We start from the raw sequence: 13,659 nt of genomic DNA on the forward strand, positions 1-13,659 counted from the left end.
AGAGCATATTAAAAAACAGAGACACTACCTTGCCAACAGAGGTCCATATAGTAAAAGTGATGGTTTTTCCAGTAGTTATGTATGGATATGAGATTTGGACCATAAAGAAGGCTGAGTACTGAAAAAAATGTTGCAGAGAACTGTGGTGTTGGAGAAGACTCTTGAGAGTCCCTTGGACTGCAAGGAGATCCAACCAGTCCATCCCAAAGGAAAGCCATCCTGAATATTCATTGGAAGGACTGATGCTGAAGCTGAAACTCCAATGCTTTGGCCACCTAATACAAAGAACTGACTCACTTGAAAAGACCCTGATGCTGGGAAAGACTGAAGGCAGGAGGAGAAGGGGATGACGAGGATGAGATGGTTGGATAGCATCACCGACTCAATGAACATGAGTTTGAGTAAGCTCCGGGAGCTGGTGATGGACAGGGAAGCCTGGTGTGTTGTAGTCCTTGGAGTTGCAGAGAGTTGGACATGACTGAGTGACTGAACAACAACAAATCCTTGATGTGAATCTTTCTATGGGAATTTGAGTGCTGTAAAAACATCCTGGTAGCTGGCAAAGAAGCTGCATCCTCCAGCTTATCCAGGGCATTGATAAACAACTTGGATTGTACATTAGAATCATCGGGAAAGGTTTTACAAAATACTGGTGCAAAGTCTGTTTCCATCACAGACTATTTAAATTGGAATCCCATTACTCTGCCAACAAATGTCCATCTAGTCAAAGCTTTGTTTTTTCTAGCAGTCATGTATAGATGTGAGATTTGGACTATAAAGAAAGCTGAAAGCTGAAGAATTGATGGTTTTGAACTGTGGTGTTGGAGAAGACTCTTGAGAGTCCCTTGGACTGCAAGGAGATCCAACCAATCTTTCCTAAAGGAAATCAGTCCTGAATATTCTTTGGAAGGACTGACACTAAAGCTGAAACTCTAATACTTTGGCCACCTTATGGAAAGAACTGACTCCTGATGTTGGGAAAGATTGAAGGCAGGAGGAAAAGGGGACGACAGAGGATGAGATGGTTGGATGGCATCACCGACTCAATGGACATGAGTTCGAATAATCTCTGGGAGTTGGTGATGGGCAGGGAGGCCTGGCGTGCTGCAGTCTATGTGGTCGCAAGGAGTTGGACACGACTGAGCGACTGAACTGACTGAACTGAACTTGGGACCAAAGTCTAAGTATTTAAACAAATATTCCTAGATGACTTTTGAAAATTATTGTTACAATAAGACCTAACTTGGGCTTCATTCTACATGCAGTGAGAATAATACTACAACAACTCTGAAATGAAGATGCCAAGTGATAACCAAAAGCTAAGACTCTTCATTCCACTTGGCTTGCTTCTAGCATGTACAAGCTCCAGAAATGACCACAAACTGTGGAGACGTGAGATGGTAATAGCACTGAAGGGCTGTCGGATCCTGGAGGGGGGAGCACAGGTTGCTGAGATAGAAATATGGATGATCCAGTGAGAAGTAGTCAGCAAGAGTGAATGAAGTTCCAAAGGTTGCAATCTTTCCTCGATAGATGCCAGTCTAGGGGCCTGCGTAGATCTGCAGTCACCATGCAACAGGAACATGACGATGATCAGTTGGCAGTTCACAGGGAAGAGAAGCTTCTTCCTCAAACTATGATCATATTGGCAACCCTAACCTCGCCCAACATATACTCAAACCAAGTTCTGAAAGGAAATGGAATAGACAGAAAATTGACATGACTGAGTCTTCATTTACTTAACAAAAACAAGGTTATTTTACCCTAACTGTTTCAAATTAATGGGACAGATACTGTGTGATGGTATCAGTTAGTTCAGTCACTCAGTCGTGTCCAACTCTTTGCGACCCCATGGACTGCAGCATGCCAGGCCTCCCTGTCCATCACCAACTCCCGGAGCTTGCCCAAACTCATGTCCATTGAGTCGGTGATGCCATCCAACCATCTCATCCTCCTTCCCCTTCTTCTTCTGCCTTCAATCTTTCCCAGCATCAGAGGCTTTTTAAATGAGTCAGTTCTTTGCATCAGGGGTCAAAGCATTGGAGTTTCAGCTTCAGCATCAGTCCTTCCAATGAATATTCAGGACTGATTTCCTTTAGGATGGACTGTTTGGATCTCCTTGCAGTCCAAGGGACTCTCAAGTTTTCTCCAACACCTCAGTTCAAAACCATCAATATACATACATATGTATGTTTGTATATATAAGTAAATTGTGTTCTTTGTACATCATAGGGTTTAGATAAAATTCAATCCCACCAATCTACTTAGGTATTAAAATACTAAAACTGCATCCATATAAAAGAGCCAGAGGAAAATGTCCTTTAACAGTGAGAAGCTACAGGGGTTCCTGTCTGTATGAAATATGTTATTCTAAATTTCACATCTCAGGATAGCTGTTAAGGCACAATTAACATGGAAACTGTCATAACTTTTTTTTAGTAGAAGAGCAATTGGAAATCTAATTAGGACATTGTAAGAAGGAAATTTCAGAGTAATGATAGCAAAAAGTAACCTCATGTGAATAGATGTCTACATCATGTATCATCAGGACTGCAAATTGAAACAATAGTAAGACACCACTAGACACTTATTAGAAGATCCAAAATCTAGAATGCTGACAATGCCAAATGCCAGCAAGATTGTGGAGCAAACAGCTCTCATTTATTACTGGTGAAAATGCAAACTGGTACCGGCAGTTTGGTGGTTTCTTACAAAACCCAGCCCACTCTTACCACAAAATTCAACAATCACTCTTCTTGTCATTTACCCAAAGAAGTTGAAATACATGACACACAAAAGCTGGCACACAAGTACTTATAGCAACTTTATATTCATAATTGCCAAAACCTGGAAGCACTCACGATGTCCTTCAGTCGGTGAATGGCTAAACAAACTGTGTTATATCAGATAATGAAATATTATTTAGTGTTAAAAAAAGAGCCACAGAGCCATGAAAAGACATGGAAGAAACTTAATTGCATTTTACTAAGTGGAAGAAGACAGTCTGTAAAGGACAGGTTTAATTCCAACTGTATGATAGTCTAGAAAATGAAAAACTATGGAGATGGTAAAAAGAGTAGCAGTTTCCAGGGTTAGGGGGAAGGGAGGCATGAATAGATGGAATCAGACGATTTCAATGAAAACACTCTATATGATAGGATAACGGTGGTTATATATTAGTATATGCTCATCCAACCCATAGAGCTGAGGGCACAGCACCGAGAGTGAGCCCTGATGGAAGCTGTAGGTTTTGGTCGAAGGTGATTCAGTGTAGGTTCATCACTTGTAACAAATGTAGTAGACTTGCGGAGGATGTTGATAATGTGGAAAGCTGTGCATGTGAGTAGGGTGGGGTATATAGGGGACATCTCTGTGCTTCCTGCTCATTTTGTACAAACAAATAAATACAAACACATATAGGAGTTATTTCTTTTGTGATCCAAAAAGATGTGTAATGGAGGACTGCAGAATAAACTCTCCTTCATGGTCGTTTATTGTTAAGCATTTACAGTGGTAGCATTACTTGAGTGTCAAAGACAGAGAGTTGGCATTACTTTCAAGGCAACTTTCAATAAATTCCAAATCAGTGCTTCTCAGCTTTTAATATGTGCATTAATCTCCAGGGTGTTGGGAGTGCTCGCTTTTTAAAATGCAGATTTTGATTCAGAAGGTCTAAGGTGGGGTGGAAAGAGGGTTTCTAATAAGCTGGCAGCTGCTGCTGCTCCTGGTGCATGGACCACAATTGAACTACTCAAATTTTTTTCTTTAGGAAAATGAAAAAAATTTACAGAACTGTGACTTTTTAATGGAAAAATTTAACCCTCCTTTTGAACAATTAATTTGTTCATTTATGGGCTTATTTCAATTAGTTAAACTGCATTGCTGTGCATATTCTTTGATCATAATGTGTTTGTTTTATTAAATTTATAGCAAATATCATGTTGCACTTAATATGCAGCGTGTGACATATTGGAATTTCTATGGGAGATTTTTACTCAGTACATTTTAATGAAGTGTGGCCAAGTATCTGTTATCTTTAAAATTTCAATTCTAATTAAGATAGGATCAGATAAGGAAAAAACATAAGTAGATTGCTATGTTCAGAAGATTCCAAGTTTATAACTTATAACAGATTTTGACAGATTTGTAATCATAAATTGCAATATTTTGCAATATCATTTTCTCTTAGCTTGTGTTATGTAACAAACAATTGAATGACTTAAATTGGGAAGAATGAAAAGATTTTGGGAGTCTGCAAATGGTGTTCTCCCATCCCACCAGCCCCAGGAATCCACCAAGCGTCCTCTCCAAGGTTCCAAAGGCAGCCTGACCGGAGGAGTCTGCTGGGATCCTCCTCATGGGCTCAGAGTCTGTATACTCACTCAGTTGGCCAAATGACCAATCACTCCAAAAGCTTTCAGCATGTGTTTTGTACAAAAACTGATGCTTTAATTTGAACTTCAGATTCTGAAGAGAATAGGCTATCCCAGCTGCTTGAACTGAAACTCAGAATTTCACTTCTAGGTCTAAAAGCAGTAGTAACATGTGGCTTTGATCTGGATTAAAATAATGTGGAATTTTTTAACTTGTATATTTTCTCAAACATTTTAAAACAATAATTTGGTATAGCACATAAGCCACCCAGATGGATTATAAATTCTTTCTAAAAGCATAAGTTCAGAAAATGTTGGAAAATAAGAATATTTGGAGATAAAGCAACTGAAAACCTAGGCAATTGGATTCTAATAGATTGATTTAAAAAAATCTCTGCAAAATTGATTTTTTTGTTTGTGATTTTCTTCTGAAAATCACAGATCTAGTTTGAGAAAATCTATTTTGTTCTCTAGTGTTGTCAAAATTACCCTTGTACAACAGCTACATCTAAGTAGTGTTTATTTCATGCTAGCTTGGATCTGGCATCAAGACATTTAACTATTTGGAAAATATGTATTTAACATTAGAGCTGATAAAACTATTCTTGTTATGGTTGTAAAACCCATATTTTCACTGAAGTCCTGAGATCCACTGAATGAGATGCTCCCTGTATTTTTAAAAGTCAGAATTAGAACAATGCTGCTTCACTGCATGTGCTTGCTAGTTGTTTTAGTCGTGTCCGACTTTGCCACCCCATGGACCATCGCCTGCCAGACTTCTCCATCTGTGGGATTCTCCAGGCAGGAATACTGGAGTGGGTTGCCACGCCCTCCTCCAGGGGATCTTCCTGACCCAGGGATCAAACCCAAGTCTTTTATGTCTCCTGCATTGGTAGGCAGGTTCTTTACCACTAGCATGGCATTATTGGTAAAGAACCCACCTGTTTCACTATTTTATTCTAAAAAGAAAAATAAAAAGAAAAGTAAAAATTTACACTGTTTGGAAAGAAACCTCATGGTACCTCAGACACACATAAGGGCTGTTTATTTAGTCTTATTCATTTAATATACACCAGGCAGTGGTCAGTCGAGCAGGGTCTCTGTACTTAGAAGCTGCATCTTGACGCCACAGAGAGGCCCTGAGTAAGAGGGATGAATGAAATGAAACGGGTGTCAGAGATGATTACAAGTTTGAGGGCTGGTTGCACTGAGAGAGCTTATGCTAGCCACAGATGGTGTCCTGGAAATCAAGCATCCCTGAGAAAGGAACGTGTAAGTTCAAAGATGACTTAAGGGTTGGCTGAAACAAAGGAAAGAATCTCTGAGGCAGAGAGACCTGAATGTGATGTTCTTCACACTGCTGGTTATCCAAGGACTCATGAAGCTCTCCTACTGATACTCTGCATGCCCTGCTTAGCAGCTGTGAACAGAAACCTAAAAACAGTATTTTTTTCCAAAATGGCCCATGTTCTCTGCCACAGATTCCAAGAGGAAAATGGTGGCTGGGAGGGGTATGGGAGGAAAAGAAAGCAAAAGGAAGAAAAGAAAGAGGGAAAGGAAAGAGAGACAGAGAACAAAGAAAGGAGGAAGGAAAGAGGAGGAGAGGGAAGGGAGAAATACGAGGGAGAAACGAAGGACCATCCTGCCAGTTCAGGAGCAGTACTTTGACCTTTCAGAGAATTCTATGTTGGAAAGAGAGGGAACTTTATAGAAACCTAACTGATTGCTTCAGCCATGTGCTGGGATCATCCTTTTTGTCATCCTGATGTCATCCAGATTAAAGCCTTTAATATGACATAAGCGGAATACTGTATGGATTGGGGTGTTATTGTAGCAAAGTGATGGTGATTTGTAGAAATTGTTTATGTGTGCAGGATTTCCCTATGTTAAAGTGGACTGATACAAGAAAGTTTCAGGTCTGAGTCTAAAAACAAACATCAATTATATTTATGACTACCACTGAGGAGTGATAGATTTTGCCGGAAGGAAGGACCTTTGGTTATGCTTCTTTCTTGATGATTTTAGTTAGATGTGTCTGAGAATAGGTGCTAAGAACTGAATTGTTCGGTCTCATAAAGGTATTCTAATTCGGAGTTGTGGAGCAAGTCTGGAATGAGGAAAGGCAGACAAAAATGGGGTAAAAAAGGAGCAAGAGTGGCCAGGAAATAACTGAAGGAAGAAGTGCCCCCTGATCCTGGGCAGGGAGGTGAGGGCATTTAAGAAAAGAGAGATGGATTAGTGGATTTCAAGTACCCTGTTTCATATGTGATCAGGCTCAATTCAGTCACTCAGCCATGTCCGGCTCTTTGTGACCCCATGGACTGCCACATGCCAGGCCTCCCTGTCCATCACCAGCTCCCAGAGCTTACTCAACTTCTGTCCATCAAGTCGGTGATGCCATCCAACCATCTCACTCTCTGTCGTCCCCTTCGCCTCCTGCCTTCAATCTTTCTCAGCATCAGAGTCTTTTCCAATGAGTCAGTTCTTTGCATCAGGTGGCCAAAGTCATATGTGATACAAATATCTAAGATAACCTCAGCATTTGATGAACTCTGCCATACTTACAAATGCTCAGAATACTTGGTTTAGTTTGGTTTAGTTTTGCTGAGGAAAAGTTGGTTTTACCTCTGGATAAACAAGACATGGAATAAGGAAAGTATTTAAGGAAGAAGCGCAGTGGCAAAGGTGACATCAGGATGTAAATGTAATCTCCTGGGAAATTGCTGGAAATTTAGGAAGAGCTTTCTACTTGCATGAATTTTCACAGGAACTTATTTTAAAAAGATAGCATGTGATATTCCTTAGATGCAAAATTTAAAAGAAAATGATGAAAATGAAATTATTTACAAAACAGAAACTTACAGACTTAGACAACATACTTATGGTTACCAGGGGAAAAAGGTGGAAGGAAGGGATAGTTAGTTTCAGATTGACATATACACACTGCTATATTTAAAATGGATAACCAACAAGGACCTACTATACAGCACAGTAACCCTGCTCAATGATATGTGGCAGGCAGCCTGAATAGAAGGGGTGTTTTTGGGGAGAATGGATATATGTAAATGGAAGGCTGAGTCTGCTGTGTACCTGAAATTATTGCAACCTTGTTAATTGCTTATACTCCAATATAAAACAAAAAGTTTTTTAAAAAGAATTAAGTAGTGAACAATGTGAAAGTATGAGTTCAGTTGAAGACGTAATGTGAATGGTGATTTCTCATAAATTCTGTTCATAAAAGACCATATGTACCTAAGAAGAAATGTCACCTTTGATTTAAAGGGACTCAGTCCTACGATTCAAAAAGATATAGTTGAAATTTTGGACTTTCTTCCATATTGTATAATATTGGTGGCAGGAAATTTTGCTCCCTGCCTCCAAATTGATCCTTCCATTTCCCTGAATTAGGGGTTCCACTCATTACTTAGATTAGCCCTATGGGGTTAAGATTTACTTGAGGAGATTAGCACAAAATAAAAATGGAAATTCTGAAAATTCACAAGCCACATTTTCTCTGCATTTGATTCTTCAAAAATTTAAAATTAGGTTCAGCTTGTGTGGCACTATAGCTGAATAACTGGAATAGTGTTTATCATTATTTCTTAACAGTCGGTAATAATCACTAATTCCTATACAGATGTCAAGTAGAGAGCATTAAATACTGAAACAAGACTGTCCATAGAATGTGGAAATGAGAATGGAAAAGAAACTAGATGGAAGTCATTGAGGGGACTGTATAAGAACTTGACAAATAGCTGATTTTAGAATGCTGAGCGAAAGCAAAGATCAGTTAAAATTAGATAATGTAGATTTGTAATCACCCAAGTGTGTGACCAATTCAGCAATGTTCTTTGGGCGGAAAAACTAGGGTGATTAAATTGGAAATATGGAAATGATTCATACCTGGGAGCTGAGATAATGAACACAATGAATTCTACTTGGGCTAGATAGTCAAGAAATGTTTGCTGAATTGAATCGTGACTGGAGGGAATTTAGGTTGTAAGTAAAGATAGCACACAATATTTGCTTATAATTTGCTAAATATTTATTAATATATTGCTATATTAAAATTATCTTAGATATCCCAACTTTTAAATTTGATGCTTATTAATATTTGCAATTAATCCTTAGGAGATAAATCTGTTGTAATCTTCTCTAAATAACTTTCTTATATATTTGTATAGCTTGTCACATAATCTGGAAAATGTATTGCTCCCTTATTCTGTAGAATACATGTAAGTCCAATGTTCTTTTTTAAATGTGGATTTTCTATTGCTCCTTGGAAATGAACGAGAAGACATTCAGTCTGTCAAGGACATTAATTTAAGAGAAACCAGGGAAATATTGCTTACCTCTGTCTAAGCTTAAAATATTCTTTCTTATATTATAAGAGATGACAGGATTCCAATGTTGACTGTCAAGAGTTTATAATGGAACTTGCCTTCAGCTCTCCTCAATTTTAACTTTGGATATATTGGCAACGTGTGGGACAAAGTCAGCACTCTTGCTCAGCACAAAACAAAGTCTGCAACTCACCAACTTCCATCCTGGGGGTGGAGACTTACCCTCTGCTGGTTCCTTGTTTTGCAATAGTGATAATTAAGCTAACATCAACAGATAGAATAAACTTAGTGCACCTGGTATGACTGAATTTAATTTTTATTATTATTAGGATGATTTCAGTTTCTTTAAAAAAAATGACTGAAGAATCCTACAGCAAATATAGAAAGAGTCCATATATTTTTCTGACTTTAACTCCTATTTAGTAAAATTTCTATGGATTTACAATAAAGTGATGGAGAAGGTTAAAGAAGGATTTTGAGGAATGATAAAATGTTTGTAAGAGCGCTAATACAAGAATATATGGAAAATAAAGTTCTGTGATGGCCTCTAGACTAGTTAGATATGGGTTTGAACTTCAGTTCTGCAATTTGGTGATTATGGTGCCTTAAGAAGATTACCTCACTCTGAATCTTTGTATCTAAAAATGGGGACAAGAATGCACTTGCGAGAGTGATATTGGAGGACTGGATGAGATAATATATGCTAATTTGACTTTATTTTGCTTCACCATGGTGCTAATCTCTACACCTGAGTTTACTGAGGAAAAGAAAAAATAGTTTTTCTATGCAACCACAATGACCAATAAATAAAATGAAATTTTATTTAAAAAATCCTACATACTTTAGATCCAGAACTATTATTACCTATATTCAAGAAACGTATTTCAGTTCAGCTCAGTCGCTCAGTCGTGTCCAACTCTTTATGGCCCCATGAACTGCAGCATGCTAGGTTTCCCTGTCCATCACCAACTCCCAGAGTTTACTCAAACTCATGTCCATTGAATCAGTGATACCGTCCAACCATCTCATCCTCTGTCATCTCCTTCTCCTCCCACCTTCAATCTTTCCCAGCATCAGGGTCTTTGCCATGAGTCAACTCTTCACATCAAGTGGCCAAAGTATTGGAGTTTCAGCTCAACATCAGTCCTTCCAATGAACACCCAGGACTGATTTCCTTTAGGATGGACTGGTTGGATCTCCTTTCAGTCCAAGGGACTCTCAAGAGTCTTCTCCAACACCACAGTTCAAAAGCATCAATTCTTTGGCTCTCAGCTTTCTTTATAATCCAACTCTCACATCCATACATGACCACTGGAAAAATCATAGCCTTGACTAGACAGACCTTTGTTGGCAAAGTAATATCTCTGCTTTTTAATATGCTGTCTAGGTTGGTCATAGTCTTTCTTCCGAGGAGTAAGAGTCTTTTAATTTCATGGCTGCAGTCACCACTGGCAGTGATTTTGGAGCTCAAAATTTGCCACTGTTTTGACTGTTTCTCCATCTATTTGCCATGAAGTGATGGGACCGAATGCCATGATCTTAGTTTTCTGAATGTTGAGCTTTAAGCCAACTTTTTCAATCTCTTCTTTCACTTTCATCCAGAGGCTCTTTAGTTCTTCTTCACTTTCTGCCATAAGGGTGGTGTCATCTACGTATCTGAGGCTATTGATATTTCTCCCGGCAATCTTGGTTCCAGCTTGTGCTTCATCCAGCCTAGTGTTTCTCATGATGTACTCTGAATATAAGTTATATAAGCAGGGTGACAATATACAGCCTTGATGTATTCCTTTCCCTATTTGGAACCAGTCTGTTGTTCCATGTCCAGTTTTAACTGTTGCTTCCTGACTTGCATACAGATTTCTCAGGAGGCAGGTCAGGTGGTCTGGTATTCCCATCTCTTGAAGAATTTTCCAAAGTTTATTGTGATCCACACAGTCAAAGGCTTTGGCATTGTCAATAAAGCAGAAATAGATGTTTTTCTAGAACTTTCTTGCTTTTTCAATGATCCAGTTGGATCATTGGTTGTTGGCAATTTGATCTCTGTTTTCTCTGCCTTTTCTAAAACGAGCACGTTCATCTGGAAGTTCACAGTTCACGTATTATTGAAGCTTGGCTTGGAGAATTTTGAGCATTACTTTACTAGTGTGTGAAATGAGTTCAAGATACCTATTAGACATATACATAATTTATAACAACATATTACATATCTTGAAACTATCTTATCATGTAACAAGTAGGACTTGCTTGAAAGAAAGGAATATTTGGAGGCCTTAGAGTAACACAGGGCTTCCCTGATAGCTCTGTTAGTAAAGAATCTGCCTGCATTGCAGGAAATCCTGGTTTGATTCCTGGGTCAGGAAGATCTACTGGAGAAGGGATAGGCTACCCATTCCAGAATTCTTAGGTTTCCCTTGTGGCTTGGCTGGTAAAGAATCTGCCTGAAAAGTGGGAGAACTGGGTTGGATTCCTGGGTCAGGAAGATCCCCTGGAGAAAGAAAAAGCTACCCACTCCAGTATTCTGGCCTGCAGAATTCCATGGACTCCATAGTCCATGGAGCTGCAAAGAGTCAGACATGACTGAGTGACTTTCACTTTCACTTAATCTCTCATAAACAGATTTTGAATTTTGTATGACTCTACATTTTAGACTATATATATATTGAATTGTTGGTAGTTTTGCTACATAAATATAACGATTGAGGATTATTTTCTAATGTTGGCTAAAAAGATGTACAGTGTGAGAGTGGCAAGTGAAGTTTCGTTTTGGGCAAAATGAGGACTGCAGTCCAGGAGATGCCACCTCAGTTGGCTCTGAGAGACTGCTCCAAGGAGGTTGTAGGGGGAAGCTGATGTATAAGATTTTGGCAAAAGGAGAGTTCACTGCAATCAAGTGCATACTTTACAAAAGATTTTCTGCTAGTCACGAGGAGCTGATGTCACCATGAAGGGATTTAATGATTTTCTAGGTATGAAGAGATGCAAGGATCAGGGTCATTAAATCAGTTCCTGAAAATATCCAACTATCTGAAGACCTGTCCCACCTGTTTCCCTGGATCACAGAGCTCCTCACTCTCACCCTGAATTCCCCTGAGAGGGTGTTGAAGGTTGGCGTTTGCAGCAGCACAGGGTTTAATCACCACAGAGGCAGATGGCAAAGGCCCTTGTTGTTGTCATTCCACCGCTGGCAAATGTTCTTGGCAAGTGCTAATTTGTAGTTGACACTGCCATTTCTCAAAGAGCATAAGACATAACTTAATCATTCGATCAATCACTATATATGACCATCTATTTGTTCCTGTTGCTTTTGGTGGTTTGCTATCTGCTGGTTGGCTTCTGGGTTTCTGTCATGGCTCAGCTGGTAATGAACTTGCCTGCCAATGCAGGAGACACAAGAGACACTGGTTCAATCCCCAGGTCAGGAAGATCCCTTGGAGAAGGAAATGGCTACCCAGTCCAGTATCTGTTCCTGGACAATCCCATAGACAGAGGAGCCTGGGGGGGCTACAGTCCGTGAGATTGCAGAGTCAGACATGGCTGAGTGCAAACACATGCACGTAAGCTGGTAGCAGGTATGACCTCCAGGTTGGCTTAAATATCATTGAGGACTATTCTGAATGCTTTGGCTGCCCCTTCCCTGGTGACGTAGGCGCTAAGGAGTCTGCCTGCAGTGCAGGAGACCCATGGGTTGGGAAGATCCCCTGGAGAAGGAAATGGCAACACATTCCAATATTCTTGCCTGAAAAATCCCATGGATGGAAGAGCCTGGCAGGCTGTAGTCCATGGGGTCCAAAGAAATGGATGGGACTGAGCAGCTTCACCTTCTTTGTCTGGCTTGAGATTTTCAATGTAGGAATTTTCAAAGTCAGGAATTCCAGGAAACTCTTGCCTTGGGCAAATATGATGAACTTGGGCCAGAAAAACACTGGGTCAGTGGGGACTCATTTTCTAAAGTTCCTACACAGAATTCTGTCCACAGATTACTCTTCTTTAGAACATAAGAACTTTCCTCCATTTGCATTTGAAAATCAGAGCTGGGGGGAAGAATGCAGTCAATTGTTTTATATATGAATCTTCAACATTGCTGAGCTTTACTGTAGTTACTCTTTATAGACGTAACTAGAGATAGAGTATTAAATAGAGTTCTAAGTTTCTGTGGATAGAATGACTGAGGTTCTGTGAAAATGGTAGAAGGGGAGATAAATTTTGACTCTCAATTTTATCTTTGTAAATTATGGTGCAGTATCTTCTTTCTGTATATGCCAGACAAGTAAGTTTTGCTATTAAGCATTAATGACCTGTGAACTTTGGATTGCAAAAACCTCTTTCCAGATCTATTGGAAAGTGGATATGAGTGATTAGACAAATTATGCAAACTCTTTAAGCTGAAATTTCCTTGTCCCATAAATGGGGGATAATATTTATTTAACTTAATTAATGTTAATGATAAATATGTATATAATGTTTAATAGAGTAGACAATACCTTTAAAAAGACTCAAATATAAGTTAGATGTTAATGTGGTGATTGTTATTGTTATTCTACATAATGTTTATTTTATATTTAACTTTAAAAAAGTCTCATGTTTATAAGTAAAGGTGACTAATCTGTGATCATTTGGATTTTTATCTTCTCCTGCTCTATTTTTTTTCTTAAGGGTGACATTTGTTAGATTGGTTTTCCTTAGGTTTTTTTAGTTACCTCTTAATCGGAAAGCTTGGAGCTGGAAGGATAAATGGGAAAAGGTCATTCATTCACACCTGTCTTGGGGACTTAAATGTATATCATACGGTAGCACAAGAATAAGTTATGGTGGCTGCTTCCAAGATGTTCATAATTTACCAGTTGGAAACAGAAGTTTTTTAAAAAGCACTTTTATCATTGGTGCAAAAAAAGAAAAAAAAAAAAAAAAAACTTGCTGGAAACCAACCATGAGAGAAAAAAGGA

General features: G+C 39.0%; 1 protein-coding gene across 1 annotated transcript in view; it reads left to right on the top strand.

Moving 5' to 3' along the window:
• The window catches only part of CNBD1 (cyclic nucleotide binding domain containing 1), a 351,846-nt gene that overhangs the window by 52,297 nt on the left and 285,890 nt on the right, over window positions 1-13,659 (top strand). The window lies entirely within an intron of this gene.

This window comes from Muntiacus reevesi, chromosome 12, assembly GCF_963930625.1.
Source record: "Muntiacus reevesi chromosome 12, mMunRee1.1, whole genome shotgun sequence".
Taxonomy (NCBI): Eukaryota; Metazoa; Chordata; class Mammalia; order Artiodactyla; family Cervidae; genus Muntiacus; species Muntiacus reevesi.